The sequence below is a fragment of the Anomaloglossus baeobatrachus genome, chromosome 1, assembly GCF_048569485.1.
Source record: "Anomaloglossus baeobatrachus isolate aAnoBae1 chromosome 1, aAnoBae1.hap1, whole genome shotgun sequence".
Classification (NCBI taxonomy): Eukaryota; Metazoa; Chordata; class Amphibia; order Anura; family Aromobatidae; genus Anomaloglossus; species Anomaloglossus baeobatrachus.
In genome coordinates, this window is record NC_134353.1 from 705,820,149 (window position 1) to 705,834,990 (window position 14,842).

Sequence of the window (14,842 nt, forward strand, 5' to 3'; positions counted from 1 at the left end):
CAGGTGGAGAGCGGATTTTGAAGGCTCCGTTCTCATCAGGTAAATTGTCAGCTTGCCTGAAGCTACTCCCTGACCTAGGGTCCACGTACCCCGTCCTGAACTGGTCCCAGCCTGATGATGGTGCAAGGCCGCCGGCTGTCCTCCTCGACAGAACCGTGCCCCTTTCCACGATCCCCTGCGACCGGGGGTCCAGCTCCTCTAGGCCCAGACCACCATCTGCCACCTAGATAACTTCCTAGGAGCCCTGCTCCTGACCTCTCTCCTTCACTTCCAACACTCAACTCTCCACTCCTGACACTCCTGACCTCCCCTATTCAACCCCCCAGGTGGGCGACCCTATTCCACTCAGGCCATCTACTGGTGTGTTTGGTGGGTGTGGTGCAGAGTGTACCTAGGACTTTGATTGACTGCTGTTGGCAACACCATATAGTTGGGGACCCATAACCAAGAAGGAGGTGGATATTGCACAGGAGGGCAGATTGTACAATACTCTGTGACGACCTGATAGGCCAGAGACTGGTTAAACCATCTGGTTTGGAGGTTTGGAGGTCGCCAAGCCCCTGCGGCTGCTTCTTGTGGCCCACAGGCCCATAGACCTTGTAACTATCGCGGTGCAGGGGCCGCAGCCATCAGCACTTTATTTCTGATAAATATTTTGCCAGCGCTGCGGAGTCAAGTTCTTTATGCACAACTCAATGTCAGCCGCCGGCCAATCAGAGGCAAGCAAGTGACGCGAATGAGCTCAGTTGCTTGCCTCTGATTGGCCAGTGGCTGATATTAAGATGTACAGAGAGAACTTGAATCTGCGTACTGTGCAGCGCTGGCAAAATGTTCATCTGCACAACAGGGGACAAGGATGTCCCAAGAAGAGGTCCAGTAAAGGGGACATTACTACAAGAAGGAGACCTGCATGGGCACAAGGATGGACACACTACCACAGGATGGGCACATTACTACATGATGAGGACCAGGATGGGCAAATTACTACAGAATGGTGACCAGGGTGGGCACATTATTACAAGATGGGGACCAGGATGGGCACATTACTACAGAATGGGAACCAGGATGGGCACATTACAACAAGATGGGGACCAGGATGAGAGCACATTACTACAAGATGAGGAACAGGATGGTCACATTATTACAAAAAGGGGACAAGGATGGGCATATTACTACAAGAAGGGGACCAGGATGGGCACATTACTACAGGATGGGGACCAGGATAGGCACATTACTACAAGATGAGTACCAGAATGGGCAACATACTACAAGAAGGGGACCAGGATGGGCAAATTACTACAGGATGGGGACCAGGACAGGCACATTACTACAAGATGGGGACAAGGATGGGACACATTACTACAAGATGGGGACAAGGATGGAGCACATTACTACAAGATGGTGACAAGGATGGGGCACATTACTACAGGATGAGGACAAAGATGAGAGCACATTACTACAAGGTATCAAGGATGGGCACATTACTACACGATGAGGACCAGTTATGGGCACATTACTACAGAATGGGGACCAGGGTGGGCACATTACTACAAGATGGGGAACAGGATAGGCACATTACTACAAGATGGGGACCAGGATTGACACATTACTACAAGAAGGGGACAAGGAAGGGGCACATTACTACAAGAAGGGGACCAGGATGGGCACATTACTACAGGATGGGGACCACGATGAGCACATTATTACAAGATGGGGACAAGGATGGGCACATTACTACAAGAAGGGGACAAGGATGGGCACATTACTACAAGATGGAGACAAGGATGGGGCACATTACTAAAAGATGGGGACAAGGGAGGGGCACATTACTACAAGATGGGGACAAGGATGGGCACATTACTACAGAATGGAAATAAGGATGTGCACATTACTACAAGGGGACAAGGATGGGCACATTACTACAGAATGGGGACAATATTACAAGATGGGGACAAGGATGGGCACATTACTACAAGATGGGGACAAGGATGGGCACATTACTACATGATGGAAATAAGGATGTGCACATTGCTACAAAGGGACAAGGATGAGCACATTACTATAGAATGGGAAGCAGGGTGGTGTACATTGCTACAAAAAGGGGAACAGGATGGGGGACATTACTAAAAGATGAGGACCAGGATAGGAAGATTACTAGATGTTGGCCAAAATCACTATATGGTTCTAAATGTAAAACTGTATTACTTACAAAAGGGATAAAATGTAAAAAAAAAAATCAAAATAAAGTATGAATTATTCTTTTTACCAGCAAAAATGGTTTATATATATACTGTATATTTAAAAAAAATACATTTGTCATAATAAACAAACAAAAACAGTTATCCAAAGAGAATGCAGCTCACCAAGTTATTTTTTTTCTATGTGCGGCCCTGGTCTAACATGTACTGTACTGGAAGGGAGTTCCTAGATTATCAAACAGCTACTCCGAGCTCTTCTGCTAACTGTTCAAAGGGCATATAAACAATGTTTACTGTCATTAGCCTATATGCAATCCAGAATATTGCCATATAAAGATATGACACAAAGGGTACAAATCATATTCCTTGTATGAAACAAACAATTTAGTCATTTTCGTGACGACAGTTCTTTGTATCACAGGTGGGTTACATAAATGGTGCACATACAAAGCTATTGTATCACATAATTATAACAATCCTGCTATCCTACTCATATCTGACTAACTAGAAAGCCTGGGGCCCAGGGGGAGTATGCTGGGGGAAACCATTGTGTTCATGGGGACTGGTTTCCTGCTATTTAGGTTCAGTTGAGCTCAGGAAATGGGATGGCAATGCTTGCAGACAGTAATATGTAATGTCTGACCTATAATAAAAACATTAACTCCATGCTTGCTGAGGAGTCTAGACTAGAGGAATATGTTTCATTGAGCCTTATCAAGATATTCCCTCTACAAATACCATTGTGGGGCACAATAAACATGCCGAGACCAGAGTTGCAGGGGACCAAGGACAGGTGAGCATTTTTTTTTTAAATGAGTACACGGTGGCCATAATGCTACATGGATAACAATGGGCTGTACATGTGGACTATATGGAGGACTATGGGAAGTGCATTATATTATATGAATGACTAGGGGCTGTGCATCATATACTAGATGGAGTACTATGAGTTGTGCACTTGACCTGATCCCGTCCCACCTCATCCTAAACATTACCTGAGTTTTTATCCCAACTTTAACCCATCTCTTCAACCTATCACTAAAAACTGGTGTCTTCCCCTCATGCTTTAAATATGCCTCTATCACACCCATCCTCAAAAAGCCCTCCCTTGACCCATTCTCTGTGTCTAGCTATTGACCCATATCACTTCTCCCCTATGCCTCAAAATTATTAGAACAGCATGTCCATCTTGAACTGTCCTCCCACCTCTCCTCCTGCTCTCTCTTTGACTTGTTACAATCTGGCTGCCGACCACATAATTCAACCGATACTGCCCTAACTAAAGTCCCCAATTATCTACTAACCGCCAAAATAAAGCAACACTACTCTGTCCTCCTCCTCCTTGACCTGTCCTCTGTCTTCGACACAGTGAACCATTCTCTCCTACCACAGATCCTGTCATCTCTTGGTATCACAGACTTGGCCCTATCTTGGATGTTTCATACCTAACAGACCGGAAATTCAGCGTCTCCCACTTACACACCACTTCCTCATCTCTCCCTCTTTCTGTCGGTGTCCTCCAAGGTTCAGTTCTAGGACCCCTGTTCTTCTTCATCTACATCATTGGTCTGGAACAGCTCATAGAGTTACACGACTTTCAGTATCCTCTCTATGCTGATGACACACAGATCTACCTTTCCGGATTTGATATCACCTCCTTACTAACCAGAATCCCATAATGTTTGTCTGCTATTTCATCCCCCTTCACTGCTTGATTTCTAAAACCTAACATGGACAAAACAGAATTCATAATCTTTCCGCCATATCACTCAATCAAGCCAACAGACCTACACATCAAAGTCAACGGCTGCTTGGAGAAACCCTTGACTTTGCTCTTTTTTTCAAACCACATATCCAAGCCACTTCCACTCCCTGCCGACTCCAACTCAAAAATATTTTCTGGATCCATACATTCCTTAACCAACAATCTGCAAAAACACTAGTGCATGCTATCATCGTCTCATGGCTCGTTTGCTGCAGCCTCCTGCTCTGTGACCTCACTTCTAATAATCTTGCACCCCTCCAATGTATCCTAATCTCTGCTGCCTGACCAAACCACCTGTTCCCCCACTATTCCTTGGCCTTTCCTCTCTGCCAACCCCTTTACTGGCTTCCCATTGCTCAGAGACTCCAGTTCTAAACCCTAACCATGACATACAAAGACTCCCGGAACTTGTCTCCTCCATACATCTGTGACCTAGTCTCCTGGTACTTACCTGCACGCAACCTCCAATCTTCACCTCCATCTTATCTCCTCCTCTTTCACAATTGCATACAAGATATCTCCCATGCATTCCAAACTATGGAACTCTGTACCCCAACATATCAGACTTTCGCCTACCATGGAAACCTTCAGAAGCAACCTGAAGACCCACCTCTTCTGACAAGCCTACAACTTGCAGCAACCCTCGTTCCTCTATACCGATGCACGACGAACTCTTCACTCACCTATGTATCCTCACCTGTCCCCTGTAGACTGAGCTCTTGAGGGCAGCATTCTCTCTCCTCCTATACCAGTCAATGACTTGTATTGTTCATGAGTATTGTACTTGTTTTTTATTATGTATACACTTTTCACATGTAAAGCGACATGGAATAAATGACGCTATAATAACGAATAATAATAATATAAAAGATTATAGGCTATGGAGGACTATTGGGGATGCATTATACTATATGGAGGACTATGGGGTGTTCATTATACTGTACAGAGGACTATGAGGGTGCATTATAATATATGGAGGACTATGGGGTGTGTATTATCTATGGAGGACTATGGAGGGTGCATTATATTATATGGAGGACTATGGAGGGTGCATTATATTAAATGGGGGACTATGGGGAATGCATTATAGTATACGGAGGGCTATGTGGGGCCCATTATACCATATGGAGGACTATGTGGGCTGCATTATACTATATAGAAGGCAATGTCGGGGCCATTATAATATTTGGAGGGCTATCAGGGAGCCTGTATACTTCATAGAGGGCTATTTGAGGGTTATTATACCATATTTATACAGTGTAAATAATTGTGTGGGGTCCATCATGCTGTGCGGAGGGCTGTGTGGGGGCCAATATATTGTTTGGAGTGTTAGTGGAAGCCTTTATACAGTGTGGAGGCCATTACACTACATGGAGGGTTGTGTGGGAGTCACAGTTGGGGATTACACTGTGTTTGGGTCATCATACTTTTCTGGGGTAGTTGAGGTGGGGTACAGTAGGGTCATCACACTGTGTGTGTGTGGAGGGTGCTGTAGAGTATTTCACTGTGGTGTATAATACAGTGCTTGTGGGGCACTTTTGTTGGCATCATACTTTATGGGTGCAATGAAAGGAGAATCTAGGGACTTCAATAGGAGAGGAATTACTTTGAAAGGGCTAAAAGGTTGTGAGATATGCAATTATGTGACCCAACCAAATATTAATTTATTTATTTTTTTGGGAGGGAGGCTAATTAGAACTCCTCCTATGGGGCCGCATGATATCTATGTATGCCCCTGCCGACAGTCCTAGATTCAGTGGCCAAGTCAGGGCTTACGTCCTAATACCCACAAAACAGGATTCAGGCATATCAAGCAAGGCGGGCATTGACTTAAATGATGCAGATGGAGGCAGTGTGCTCTGTGATACATCATTTTTGGCTGTAGGGTTAAACGCTATATGAACCCAGCGTAAGAGATATATTTCTGTATTGTGTGGCACTTTTTCCTTTTTGCAATGATCCAGATCGAATCTTTATCATAAGGAGGTGCAGTATGTGATGTGGCAGAGTAGTTTTATATGTCCTGTATCACAGACCCATAATATGGCATTTTAGATTCTTTTATGTTTGTTTGTTTTTATTATTATAAATAATTGGAAGTGTGTGTGGGAGGGGGGGGGGGGAGAACACCACAAATAAATAGCAGTGTAGAAAACATCCTTATCGTATTTAGATAAAACATAATAACCCATTACAACATCTCCTGCTTTTTACTGCCATGGAGTGACAGTTCTTGATGATTGCAGTACTGTGTGTTTACAAGAACATACGCTCACGTCCTTTGGAGACGTAGGTGGTTCCGGTGATCACACTTGTATGTGGACAATACAGATACACGTTTTCCGTCGTGGAGGTAGATTATGTTCCAGCTAATACCGTAACAAGAAAAACAAATAAACTGCTGAACAATCAGATTGTAATTTAATGTACAATTCTTGTGACGATATATGCTCCAAGGAAAGGAAATTGCCACAAAGAACAGTACAGTGTGTGCCTATGGGTCATTGTAAGTGATCAACTATTGACTGTGATTTTTTTTTGCATCAAGCTAAGGAAGAGGGTTGTCATAAATTATATACTAGATGAATGTCAGCTGAGCACTCTATGTCGCGGGCGGGGAGGGCGCTGCGCTCACCACGCTCGGGTCCGGTGTATCCCCTACGGACATCGAACCTCCTCACTTGTCCCTCATATCTCGGGCCCCGTACTTGGAAGGTGGCTCTGCAGAGGCTTTCCTTTTCTCTAATAGTGCGGGCTACCAGCTCCGCCTTCCTCTTCTCCCTCTCCACAATCTCCTGGCCTAGCGGGGTCAGCTCCCTGTCCCAGTAAGGGGCTGCTGCAAGCCCCTGCACGCGGGTCGGGCCCCGCGAGACCTCCTTTACGCTGCCCATTACTGGCATTCTGGGTGGAAGGTCTAGTGGTGTCATGGCCTGGGGTGCTGCCTCACAGCAACGACCCGGCGCAGCCTCAGCCGAGGAGTGGGGAACGGGTACAGGGGTCCTCTCCCGCTTGACCTCCACCTCCTCCTGCACGAGACGGGCGGCCGGAGTCGGTACGGGACCAGGCACGGTCACATGTGCCTCCGCTATATCTCCGCCGACGGGCTCGGCCTTTGGTATCTTCCATGGGAGCGGTTCAGGACGGTCACGGGCCTCGGCTGCAGGTCGGTCCGCTTGGGCGGATTGGCAGCGTACCGCTACCGGTTGCGGTGGTAGCGGGCCTAGTGGCGGGGCAGCAGCAGCCAACATGGGCGGCAGGGGAGGCAGCAGGACGAGCGGGCGCAGACCGGGCCCCTCAGCCGCGACGACCGACCCGATAGGGATACAGGGGCGTGGGTCGCTTACCCGCTCTTCCAAAACTTCCTCCACCTTGCGTCTCTGTATGGCCGCCACCACATCCGCCATGTCGGCCTCCCACTCCTCCAAGAGGAGCTGCACGCGGACCTGCAGACGGCTACTCAGCTGGACGGTCCGGACCTCCACCCACGCCGCGGTGCCGGGCGCGGGGGCTACGGCGTTGCTGGTCGGACGGTGCATCGCTGCGGCGGCCTCTTCCAGGAACCAAAAGATGGCTGCAGAGTCCTGGCATCCCTGCTTTTATAGCGGCGGTCTACATGCGGCCGGACGCCATCCGTCCCCCCTTGGTTTCCTTCCGGCACCTCCTCTTCAGGGGCGGAGCTTCAGCTTTCGCGCCTCCACTGCTCGGGAAGACGCTCGAGCTGGGAACTTTTCACGCCCAAGATGGCGGCTTCTGAAAATTTTCGGCCGGACACCTCCGGCGGGACACAAGGCGCACCTCTACCAGACGGCAGAGCGGTAAGATCCTGTTCGTGACGCCAAGTTGTCGCGGGCGGGGAGGGCGCTGCGCTCACCATGCTCGGGTCCGGCGCTGCTGCTGCTTGGTGGCTCGAGCGGTGGGCCGGATCCGGGGACTCGAGCGGCGCTCCTCGCCCGGGAGTGAAAGGGATGGTTTGGGTTTGGGGATGTAGTCCGTGACGTCACCCACGGTTTGTGGTGATAATGGGACACCACCGCTGCTCTGGACGGGGATCCCAGGAGCGATGACAGGGAGCAGCTGAGGTGTTTCTCTCCCCTCTGTGGGTAGGGTATTTTGGTGGTCCCGGGGCCCGGTGATAGCGACTGGAGGGTGGATGTCAGGAGTTTTGGAGGTGCAGGGTCGCGGGGGCAGCGCAGTGCCAGACGGCACGGTGGTACTCACTCAGCCAGTAACGTACACGGAGTCTCTGGTAAAACAAACGGCTGGATGGACGGGTCCCACAGACGGCTGTGGTGGTCACTCCCGGTAGGTTGGCGGTGACTGTCTCTCCCTGCACCTTTGACGTGTTTTCGGCCCCGATGGCTTCCCACCGGTGACCCGCTCCCCAGCGGTGTATTTGCCAGAGGAGCCCCTTTTGCCCGCAGGCGCTGGCCCTGGGAACTCTAGCTGTGGCGGTAGCTGTATTTCCCTTCACGGTTAAGGGGTTGCCTTCAGTCGGGTCTTTGCTGCTGGGAAACCCCGGAGGTTCCCGTCGCTGACGGATTTGATCGGTTTAACGGCGACTCCAAGCCTGGTCGGGGTCCGTAGGCCCTGCCGAATGGTGCTGGCTTCTCTTCGCTCCCCGGTCCGGTACCGGCGGGCCACCGCCTGACCCCAGTCCTTACGGTTGTGCGTCAATCGGCCTCGCCTGCAGACAGTCACCACCGTCTGCCAACCTTGCTGTGGGTGCCCGGGCCACGTACCCGAACACGGTCAGACTGCTCCTTTACCACTTCACTCCTTCACTCTCACTGTCCCTCACTCAACTCCCTTTTTCCTTTCCCGCCTCCAGAACTGTGAACTCCTCGGTGGGTGGGGACAACCGCCTGGCTCCACCCCACCTGGTGTGGACATCAGCTCCTGGAGGGAGGCAACAAGGATTTGTGTGTGACTCTGGTGTTCCTAACCGGGGTGTGGGGTGTGTTGTTGCTGTACCTGTGACGTCCTGGCTTGTTCAGGGCGCCACATTGTAAGTGATCAACTATTGACTGTGATTTTTTTTTTTTGCATCAAGCTAAGGAAGAGGGTTGTCATAAATTATATACTAGATGAATGTCAGCTGATCACTCTACTTCAGGCTTCATTCACACCAGCTTCTGAGCCTCTCCTAAAGTCCCTATACAGTGTAGATAGCTGTAGACCAAATGATGGTTTGGCCGCTAGCTAACTCGCCCTACTCGGCCATACACAGGAGCACTCACTCAACTGAACGCTCCTGTGCTCTTCATGAGGGAGCCACTGACATATGTTTGTCTGCTTGTTTTAGGGAGAACAAAAGGATGGACAATCCAAAACTGGACACGCTGCATTCTTACATCCCTCAAGAATCATCTTAAAGGCCCAGTCACACACAACGACTTACCAGCGATCCCGAAAACGATGCGACCTGATAGGGATCGCAGGTAAGTTGCTGGGAGGTCGCAGGTGAGATGTCACACAGTCAGATCTTACCAGCGATGCAGGAACAATACAGGTCGCAGTAGCGACCTGTATAACGATCTCAGCAGTCACTGTGACCCTGTCACACAGTGTCAAACACAGCGATGTGTCCTGCCCAGCAGGACATCGCCTTTGAAGAAAATGGCCTGGACCATTCTGCAACGATTAGCGATCTCACAGCAGGGGCCTGATCGCTGGTAAGTGTCACACATAACGAGATCGCTAACGGGATCGCTACTGCGTCACCAAACGGTGACTCAGCTGCGATCTCGCTAGCGATCTCGTTATGTGTGACAGTACCTTTAGTCTAATGTGTATGGATGTCTTAAGAGTCTTTGTTGCAGATTCCATCAACCCTATTATTCCATCAAACCCTATTATAGACCTACAGAAAAAATGTACAGGGAATGCATTTGAAACTACACAGATTTTATTGATTCAAAATTAATATTAATAAAAATGACATATGAAAAGGGTACAATCGGAAAGTTTACACAGGTGAAAAAATTCCCTGGGGAAACCTAATGAAAAAGGTCACAATTCATATGCTAACAGATTAGACCTTGTGGGGAAAATAAATTACAGGATACAAATTGACATAAAAATCAAGGTGGTAATAAGGTGCTACAGTGTATAGAGTGTCAATATATAGTGCTAAACTGAAAGAAACCCACAAGGTAATGGCTTGAAAAGTGGCCATGAGAACAGGCTATATCAATTGCTGCTGTTACAAAAAGCATATCAACATCTCCATATGGAAGATAAATACATAAGGGTCCATGTATAGAAATATGGCTATGAAAAAATTATATCATATGTATGCCATATGGTAAATATGCACACTATGGTGTAATCCCATAGTGTATATTAAGTGGTATAGGTTCAAGAACATAATAACCTGTTAGTATGGAAGTGATAGTACCTACAAGGGACGCTCCCGATGCGCATTTTGCCGTCTTTCTCAAGGGAAATGCACGTTGGGAGCGTCCCTGTTAAAATTCCCCAGGGAATTTTTTCACCTGTATAAACTCTCAGATTGTGCCCTTTTTATATGTCATTTTTATTAATATTAATTTTGAATCAATAAAATCTGTGTGGTTGCAAATGCATTCCCTGTACATTTTTTCTGTAGATCAGTATGAAGGTATTAATGCACTGGGATATATATTATGGGTTTTTTTGTGTGTTCTAAAGACCCTATTATATATAAAGGATAATTGCACTTTCAAGTAAGTTTTAAAAATAAATGAATTCTCTGAAAAGATACAATACAAAAGTTTCTTCTAATCCCCTGTACAACTGATTAATGCAGCTTGTTGAAAGTACAGTTTAGCTTTATCGTAAGTCCATCTGGTGCTACTTGTGTCTGTATATTTCCTGTATGAAATCTGTTCTTATAAAAAGAGCAAAAAAAAAATCCTAATGCTTGTGTGAACATAGCCTAATGGATATGTAAGTATCTCCACCCCTATAGTAGATGTTATAAAGAAAGGGTCAGACTTTTGGATGATACCTCATCATTTTGTTTTTATGCAAGAAAAGCTGCTGCCAGAGATTTATAGAGCAGCCTACTCCCCTCATCTCATTAAAGCGCACCAATTACCAGGATTTTCCTATACAACATAAACCCAGTGCTATACTAGCACTATCACGCTGATTCAATACATACCTTTAATTTCTAGCTAGGATGTATAGATTCTAAAACACAAGAAAGTAAAGTTTGTAAAATGAGCAGCTTTTTGATTGGCAGCAGCTGCAGATCAGCTAATAGCTGGGGTGGGTTTTGATAGTGATTCCTGTCCCCTGCCTGTCCATGCTCAATCTATATTTTATTGATGCTAATTCTATTATAGAAGCATTTTACTAATGGTTGTGGCTAAATCAAGAAGGACCTTTGCGGACGTCATGCCCATGTGACTAGAAGGGGTGGGTCTTCAGCCAACATAGCTGATACCAGGAAGCAACATTATGTTTCTGTTGGCTGAAGCCCCGCCCCTTCTGGTCACATGGGTATGACATCAGCAGAGATCCTTCTTGCCACTTTGATTTAGCCACAACCATTAGTAAAACGCTAGTATACAATATATATATTATACTGTATATATAATATATAACACAAAAACGTGATTTAAACAATAAGTAATGTTCTGATTTTCGCTTCGAAAAGTAGAGAATCAAGCAGCACTCCTCATCCTTAAAAATGTCCTTTAATTCACTTGCTGGGAGGAGGTGGTAGAGATACGTCTCGGACTATGGCCATTTTGCATGTACTCACACTTCCATGGGTCCAAAAGCGTGAGAACACGCAAAACGATCGTCGTCAGACACACATCCCACTCTCTCCTGCCTCCCCCCAGCAGGTTTTAATAGGATTGAATAAAAGGACATGTTTAACGATGAGGATGCTGTTTGATTCTCTAATTTTGGAATGTACTTAACCTGTCAGGACCCGGGGAGGGCACTTAAAGCTAAACAAACTAAGCATATAGTAAAAAATTTATGAATAATATAAAAAATAGAAAAGAAAAAAAAAGGGAGGGAATAGCCCTCTCAGCTTTATCAAACGCCCCTGTGAGACGCTGCTCACGTCTTATAGTGACGACATGTCTCACCCTAGAACAAGAGAATTAGCATTTCAAAATTAGACATGCTAGATCCTTATCCGTCCTGACAGCATATGTCAGTATGTCAGGGAGGGGGAGGTCCAATATATAATATATATATATATATATATATATATATATATTTATTATATATGGATGACGTCAGTCTAATGTGTATGGGAGCCTTTCCAGTAATAGTCTTTGTTGCCCATAGCAACAGATCACAGCTCCGCATTCATTTTACCAGAGCAGCGGAAGAAATGAATGGTGTCGCTCCCCGCAGTGGAGTAGTAGTTTTCTGCATGTCCATTCAATATGGAATCGTGATAGTATAGGTCTGCGTACACACAGGGTCATTCACGGACACACACAACTGTTTTGCTGCCCAGTTTCTGGACCTTCCAATTCCACTTCATCTATATATATAATTGCCTTATTCTGTCTGTCTGTCTTGCTCCAAAATTGTGTCCTTACAGTGACAACCGTCGGATTGGCCGCTGGGCTCAGCCCCGCCCCCCGCATGGATTAACCGTTTGGCCAGGCCCGCTCCCCGCACGCGATGCCCGCTAGGCCATGCCCCCCGCACGCGATGCCCGCTGGCCCCGCCCCCGCATGGATTAACCGTTTGGCCAGGCCCTCCCCCCGCACGCAATGCCCGCTAGGCCACGCCCCCGCACGCAATGCCCGCTAGGCCACACCCCCACACGCGATGCCCCGCCCCCGCATGGATTAACCGTTTGGCTAGGCCACGCCCCCCGCACGCGATGCCCCCTAGGCCATGCCCCCCGCACGCGATGCCCACTGACCCCGCCCCCGCATGGATTAACCGTTTGGCCAGGCCCTCCCCCCGCATGTGATGCTCGCTAGGCCACGCCCCCACATGCAATGCCCGCTAGGTCACGCCCCCGCACGCGAAGCCCGCTACGCCATGCCCCGCACGCGATGCCTGCTAGGCCACGCCCCCGCACGCGATGCCCGCTAGGCCACGCCCCCGCACGTGATGCCCGCTAGGCCACGCCCCCGCACACGTTGGGCACCTGTACACCACCCCCAGGACTACTCCTCCTATTATACTCCTCTCTGAGGGGTCCGCAGCATGGGGGATGGAGCACGATGGGGAGTGCAGCATGGGAGATGGAGCACGATGGGGGGTGGACCACGATGGGGGGTGCAGCATGGGGGGTGGACCACGATGGGGGGGTGCCCAGAATGGGGGGATGAAACACGATGGGGGGTGCACAGCATGGGGGATGGAGCACAATGGGGGGTGCACCATGGGGGGTGGACCACGATGGGGGGGTGCCCAGAATGGGGGGATGAAACACGATGGGGGGTGCACAGCATGGGGGATGGAGCACTATGGGGGGTGCACCATGGGGGGTGGACCACGATGGGGGGGTGCCCAGAATGGGGGGATGAAACACGATGGGGGGTGCACAGCATGGGGGATGGAGCACGATAGGGGGTGCGCAGAATGGGGGATGGAGCACGATGGGGGGTGCGCAGCATGGGGGATGGAGCACGATGGGGGGTGCGCAGCATGGGGGATGGAGCACGATGGGGGGTACACACCTCCCCCCAAAACACACACACACACACACACCGCCACGCACGCACCGCACAACACACCACACACACACTGGGAACCACAAACACCGCCCTACACAGACACCCACACAAACGCCGCACACACACACAACACCCAACACACAAACACCGCGGCACACACAAATATACGCACATACCGCACAACACACACATTGCACAAAACATATCTCCCCCAAAACACACACACGCACCCCACACCCATACAAACCGCGCAACACACACACAATGCTACAGACACACAGCGCTCCACAAACAACGCAACACACAAACAACATCGCTCTCACCCCCCACCACACCCAGACAACACCCAAAACATGTACAGCGCCCTACACAAACACTTGGTAACTACACACAACAACATCTATATACATCTATATATATAACAAAAATCATACATTAACTATACAATACGTAAATTCTAGAATACCCGATGCGTTAGAATCGGGCCACCTTCTAGTATATAATAATTATATTACTATGGTACATTCATTTTAGGTTCAGAATCTGTTGTAAAAAATAATATAACACCGCTGTACATGGATATATCAATGCACAGCTCAGGATGGGTATTTCAGCATTAACCAGGATGTTTTTTCCCCTTTTTTTGCCCGCCCTGTATAATGTTAGGACCCTTAATAAATTAGGTTGATTTTGATCAATATTACTTAACCCATTTTTTTTGTGTTTACATTTGGACCTAAAAATCACTATTCACATCAATGTAACTAGATGTGTTAAAGAGGCAGTTCACTACTCAGCACGCTGCCCACACATCGATGTAAACCTCATAAAGAAGGCTTTTTTCAAATACCTTGTTAAGTCAATTCTGCCTGAGGGGTGCTATTGCGGTCCACTCATCTCCATCATGTGACCCCCGCACTCCGTGAGATCCGTTGATGTCACGTCAACTTCCAGTTCACCTGACATCACCAAGGCAGCCCTAGTCTTCCTGAGTGATTGGGCTGTGGGTTGTGTTTCACTGCTCATCCCAGCCCAGCGTCACAGCGCAGCATCTCGTGTGCGCTCTGCTTCACTGCAGAGCGCCGCAAGTAGGAGCAATGCTGGGCTGTGAGGGGGTGAAACGCCACCCACAGCCCAGTCACTCATTTGTAGTCTTTCGTTTGTGAACCCGGCCCCACCCACACCTATCGCCAGTCCACATTATACATATATAGCCTGGGTCTCAGCTTCCC